The sequence below is a fragment of the Phocoena sinus genome, chromosome 1, assembly GCF_008692025.1.
Source record: "Phocoena sinus isolate mPhoSin1 chromosome 1, mPhoSin1.pri, whole genome shotgun sequence".
In the NCBI taxonomy this organism is placed as follows: Eukaryota; Metazoa; Chordata; class Mammalia; order Artiodactyla; family Phocoenidae; genus Phocoena; species Phocoena sinus.
Window position 1 is genome coordinate 99,362,786 of NC_045763.1, and position 6,726 is coordinate 99,369,511.

General features: G+C 39.8%; 1 pseudogene; it reads left to right on the forward strand.

Annotated features, from left to right (window-relative positions):
• Nucleotides 1-1,909: 1,909 nt before the first annotated feature.
• Nucleotides 1,910-6,165, forward strand: LOC116761749 (annotated as a pseudogene).
• Nucleotides 6,166-6,726: the final 561 nt, after the last annotated feature.

A 6,726-nucleotide genomic window follows, 5' to 3' on the forward strand; every position in this document is an offset into this window, starting at 1 on the left:
TCAGCCAATTCAAAAAACAAACAAATCAATTTAAAAAAATGGGTGAAGACCTCAATAGACATTTTTCCAAAGAAGATATACAGATGGCCAACAGGCACGTGAAAAGATGCTCAACATTGCTAATCATCAGGGAAACGCAAATCAAAACCACAATGAGATAACACCTCACACCTGTCAGAATGGCTATCACCAAAAATACAACAATAATAAATGTTGGAAAAAAATAAATAAAATAAAATAAATGTTGGCAAGGATATGGAGAAAATGGAACCCTAGTACACTTTTGGTGGGAATGTAAATTAGTACAGCCACCATGAAAAACAGTATGGAGGTTGTTCACAAAATTAAAAATAGAACTATCATACGATCCAACAATTCCAGTCCTGGGTATGTATCTAAAGAAAATGAAAACACTAATTTGACAAAAATACACGCACCCCAATGTTCATAGCAGCATTATTTACAATAGCCATGATTTGGAAGCAACCTAAGTGTCCATCAACTGAGGAATGAATAAGGAAGATGCGGTGTATATGTACAATGGAATGTTACTCTGCCATCAAACAAAAATGAAATGTTGCCACCTGCAACAACATGGATGGACCTGGATGGTATTATGCTTAGTGAAGTGAGATAAGGAGAGACTAATACTGTATGTTTTCACTTACATGTGGAATCTAAAAACAAACAAAAAATGAATGAATATAACAAAAGTAGTAATAATTACCTTTCAGAGTATCCAGATGATTAAAAGTATTACTTTAAATAGTGTTTAAAAGGTAAATACTCAAAAATATAATGCACTGTTAACTATTTGTTAGGTGCAACAGAAAACTCAACTAGAAGCAATTTAATCAAAATGAAAACTTATTAACTCACATTAAAAGAAATCCAGAAGAGGTGGCTTAATCCTCACTGCTTACTCCAGGTGCTCAGCACAACCACCCAGGACCCAAGTTCTTGATGTGTTTCTTCTCTAAAGGACATGGCCACCTGTACCTGAACAAAATCAAAGTCCTGTTGGTAAATGTGGAGGAAGGAGAGAGAATAGTCATTCGACAGCCAACTGCGCAGGCTACACTGTTATTGAAGTATACAGTAATGATCAGCTGCCCAACCTTTGGTGACACATGAGAGTGGATGGGGCCCAGAAAGACTCTTGGGGAAGGGGGCGGGGGTGGAGTCAGCAGAGCGGGGTCAGAACAAGACAGAAAATACCCTTCATAGAAATCAACGAAGAGGGGCTGTTATTCCTGATGACAGCGATGACCTTGCAGGAAGATTCCCGTAACTCTGACAACAGCTTCTATTCGCTTCCAACCTCACGGAACATGCAGCATTTTCCCCACTGGACCAAGACAGTAATTGTCAGGGTGGTGAGGCTGCAAACAACAGACACCAGCTCTGGCTAAATCAATCAAAACAGGAATTCAAAGGAAAGCCTGCAAGGCAACTTAGAATCAATGGGCGTGTTGTAGAATCAGTCTGTTGTTTTTAATTGAGGTACAATTGATTTATAATATTAGTTTCAGGTGTACAACACAGTGATTCATTATTTTTATAAACTCCATTTAAAGTTATTACAAAAGCATGGCTATATGTCTCTGTGCTGTACAATATACCCCTGTTGATTATTTATTTTATACATAGTATTTTGTGTCTGTTAATCCCTTACCCCTATCTCACCTCTCCCTCCCTTCCTCCTCTGCACTGGTAACCACTAGTTTGTTCTTTGTATCTGCAAGTCTGTTTCTGTTTTGTTATATACATTCATTTGTTTTATTTTTTAGATTCCATATATAAGTGATAACACAGAGTATTTATTTTTATCTGATTTATTTCACTAAGCATAATACTCTCTAGGTCCATCCACATTGTTGTAAATGGTAGAATTTCATTTTATGGCTCAATAATATTCCATTGTATGTATGTACATCACATCTTCTTTACCCATCATCTGTTGATGGACACTTAAGTTGCTTCTCCATACCTTGGCTATTGTAAATAATGCTGCTATGATCATTAGGGTGCAAGATTCTTCTCAAATTAGTGTTTTTGTTTTCTTCGGATACATACCCAGGAGTGGAATTGCTGGATCATATGGTACTTTTATTTTTAGTTTTTTTGAGAAACCTGCATGCTGTTTTCCATAGTGGCTCCATCAATTCACAATCTCACACTGACAGTGTACTAGGGTTCCCTTTCCTCCACACCCTCACCAACATTTGTTATTTGTAGACTTTTTGGTGATAGCCATTCTAACAGGTGTGAGGTGGTATCTCATTGTGGTTTTGATTTGCATTTCTCTGATGATTAGTGATGTTGAGCAGTTTTTCACGTGTCTGTTGGCCATCTATATATCTTCTTTGTAAAAATGTCTATTCAGGCCTTCTGCCCATTTTTTAATTGGGTTCTTTGTTTGTAATAATGAATTATGAGAAAGAGAAATTAAGGAAACAATCCCATTTACAATCACATCAAAAATAAAAAAATATCTAGGAATAAACTTAACCCGGTATGTGAAAGACATATACTCTGAAAGCTATAAAACATTGATGAAGGAATTTGAAAATGATACAAAGAAATGGAAAGATATCCCATGTTCTTGGATTGGAAGAATTAACATTGTTAAAACGTCCATACTACCCAAAGCAATCTACAGATTTAATGCAATACCTATCGAAATACCAATGACATTTTTCACAGGACTAAAACAAGTAATCCTAAAATCTATATGGAACCACAAATGACCCCAAATTGCCAAAGCAACCTTGAGAAAAAAAGAACTGCGCTGGAGATATCACACTTCCTTAATTCAGGTGTTCAGAACAATAATACCACAAAGCTTGAGTACAAAGCTATGTTAATCAAATCAGTATGGTATTGGCACAAAAATCAGACACATAAATCAATGGAACAGGATAGAGACCCCAGAAATAAACCCACACACTTATTGTCAATTAATCTATGACAAAGGAGGCAAGAATATACAATGGAGAAAAGACAGTCCCTTCAATAAGTGGTGCTGGGAAAACTGGACAGCTACATGTAAAAGAATGAAATCACAACATTCTCTAACACCATATACAAAAATAAGCTCAAAATGGATTAAAGACCTATATGTGAGCCTTGAAACCATAAAACTCCTAGAAGAGAACACAGGCAGAACACACTTTGACATAAATAACTATATTTTTAGATCTGTCTCTTAAGGCAAAATAATTAAAAGCAAAATTAAACAAAGGGGACCTAATCAAACTAAAAAGCTTTTGCACAGCAAAGGAAACCATCAACAAAATGAAAGGACATCTTACTGAATGGAAGAAAATACTTGCAAATGATATGACCTGTAAGGAGTCAATTTCCAAAATTTATAAACAGCTCATACAACTCAGTATCAAGAACCAGTCTTAAAACACAGTCAGGATCCAAGAAAGACTATTTATAAAATAAAAAAAAAGACTGCCGGGGTCCTGCCATGGAAAGTCTGGTTAGAAAGTTCCACTGGTGGGACTGGTGCTGCCGCCACTGGGCTGTCACTCGTCATTGCCAGATACCCATTCTTTGAATCTTTGCTGCACTGCCTCCAGATTTAAGTCCTACATGGGAGTAGCCAAATGGCCAAGCCTAGTTCAGCTGCCTACACCCTGGTGGCTTAGGACAAAGAAAAAAACAAAACAAAACCTAGGCCTCTTTAAGCTTCCATAGTCTCCCCTCCAAAGCACATCAGTGGAATCCATTTCAAAAGCGCATCCAACACATTACTTCGCTGTTTGAGATCTTCAGCATGGCTCACAGCACCCACCATCCAGTCGCAACCAACCTCATCTCCTTTTATCCTGCACCCCCACCTCCATATTTAGCCCTAGCTGCAGTGACCTCCTTCTCTAGAAAGCTCTAAGCTCCTTCCACAGCAGGACTCTCACACTGCCACTTCCATCAGGAATTCTGCCCCAGCCCCAAGCATCAGCCAACTCACATCCAACCTTTAGGACTCAATCCAAATGTCACTTCACCAGGGAAGATTTGCCACTTCTTCATGTCTGGCTATCATCCTTCTGTTTAGCAATCTTTGTTTCTTTTGGCTAGCACTAAAACATTATTTCCTTCCTGTCTCTCTCTCTAGACTAAGCTGCCGAAGTGTGGACTGACCATGTCCGTCTTGCTCACTACCACACACGATGCCCAAAAGCTTCTGATACACCACAGCTGCTCACTCTTGAATGTCTGGTGACTTCCCTGCCTGGTTCCTGACCCATCTAGAATTCTCAGTAGATAAAGCCAATGCTTCTCAAACTTTAACATGCAGGAGTCACTGGGGAAGTTGTGAAAATATACTCTGATTTCGGAGGTCTGAACACACTGCCCTTCTAACAAGTTCTAGGTGATGCCAATGCTGCTGGCGCACAGACCACGCTTTGAGGAGCAAGTCAACACCTTATGAAATCAAATGATAAGCCAGACGCATAGCACAAACACTGTACGATTCCACTCACAGAGGTACCTAGAATAGTCAAATTCATAGACCTGAAAGTAGAATGGTGGTCGTCAAGATCTTGGAGGAGAGTTATTGTTCAATGAGTACAAAGTTTCAACTTGGGATGATGGATGGTGGCTGCACAATGTGAATGTACTTAATGCCAGTGAACCGTACACTTAAAATGGTTAAAATGGTAAATTTTATATTTTACCATAATGTTTTTTTTAAAAAACAACTTAAGAAAAACAAACAAGGCCCACGTTGGCCCTGCCAAGTACAGACTGCAACAGGGGCCCAGGAATGGTGTGGGGCACCCAGCCTGTGTCTCCAGGTGCCGAGGTCAAAGGTAGCATTAATGCTAACTCTGCCAGGCAAATTGACATTGGATAATGGTCAGGGGCCTGTACATCAGCCAGTTTCTATCCTAATCAGAGGGTTTCTGTGAGAGACAAGTTGCTTGTTAAAGATCTGGCAGAATTTGAAGCTGATATACTTACACATGTAAAGTACATTTTCTGATTCAAACAAGCTTCATTCCTTTCAGCTGAGATTCTAGATAAGGGTTACCATTGGAGTGGAAAATTTTAGTTTGAAGTTCCTAATGCTTATAACATGGTGCCTCCCGAAGTGAAATATACCAGAATCTGACAACCAACATCACAGTGACAATGAAATGTCTACATTCACTGAAGGAACTTGCACCCAGTAGCACTGGCTTTCCCACCAGAAAGTTGAAAGGATGGTGTTTGGGGGTGAAACCCTTTACTTACTGACCTTTTGAATTCTGACGATCTCTTATACATTGAAGAAGCAGATCATTTACAAGACAAGGAGTTTCCAGAATACGCTGAGGACTACATTAAACCTTACTCTAGATGATAAAAGATTTTACGATCAGTGACTGTATCTATAACTTAAAATGAGTTAACGCTTCCTGTCCTGATCTTTGCACCTCCTTCACTCCCTGGATTGCACTAGTCCTACGACCATGTAATGAAGATGAAAAACTCCACAACTGCCCGTTTTTGATGAAGAACTCAATAAGAAAATGTGTTTGGGGCTCAAAACTGGTCTGCTTCCTTTACTTTTCCAAAATCAAGCTATAAAGACTGCTGATGCTCTTGAGAGATTTTAATTACATCAAAATAGAGCCTAGAGCTTCCTCACCCTTTTTCCAAACAAAATCAGTTCCCTGCACAAGTGATTCTAAATTTCAGTGTGACCCAGAGATTGGCAGTAAGAAAGTTGCTACGAATGGTGATTTGATATGAATTCTTTCAGCTTCTTTCACATATGCTGGCTCTCTTTAGGTGCCCTAAAACTTCCCTAGGATGCATACAAAAATTTGATGTATGTCTTACTGAAAGAAATGCTTATGTAAGTATAGTTTGGAACAAACCTTTTTTTTTTCTATTCTTTTAGTTTGTAGATACAGTTAAGTCAAACAACTACAGAAATACAAAGAATATAAAAGCACATTGCTCATACTGTCCAAATGCAACAAGAAATCTGCATTTTACGAATCAGAGCCCTTTACTTTTGGGTCTAGATGTGGCGAGAGTTTTGGAGCCCTCTGTAACTGAGTGCTTAAAAAATAAACTACAGAGGGCTTCCCTGGTGGCGCAGTGGTTGAGAGTCCGCCTACCAATGCAGGGGACACGGGCTCATGCCCCGGTCCGGGAAGATCCCACATGCTGCGGAGCGACTAGGCCCGTGAGCCATGGCCGCTGAGCCTGCGTGTCCGGAGCCTGTGCTCCGCAACGGGAGAGGCCACAACAGTGAGAGGCCCGCATACCGCAAAAAAAATAAATAAACTACAGAGACCCTCCCACACCCACCCTCCCAATCTCCTGCCCTTTCTATAATGCTGCCCAGAGGAAACATGGCTGGGAGTCTGGAACAGTCAGAGCTTGGGTGATTTTGCTGCCTCAATGCGACTGTGGATCAGCAGTTAATGCCTATAGAGCTGGTAATTGACCAGCCTCCTACCGTCCTGTAGGGCAGGACAGATCTTGGAGAACCAGCCTGACGTCTGGAGCTACCTGAAACAGTACTTGAGCCAACCTCAGTGTTTGTTGTTCTGAGCACCAGAAATCAGAGGTGGAATATAGTCGGTCAGGTTAGTGGACTTCCCAGTAAGAATAAGAATAGGAAAATGGACTTACTCCAGCAATTGGATATTTGAACCAGTGAAATTAAATGCAAAATATATGCTTGTATAGTTTTAAACAAAAAAAAACAAAATG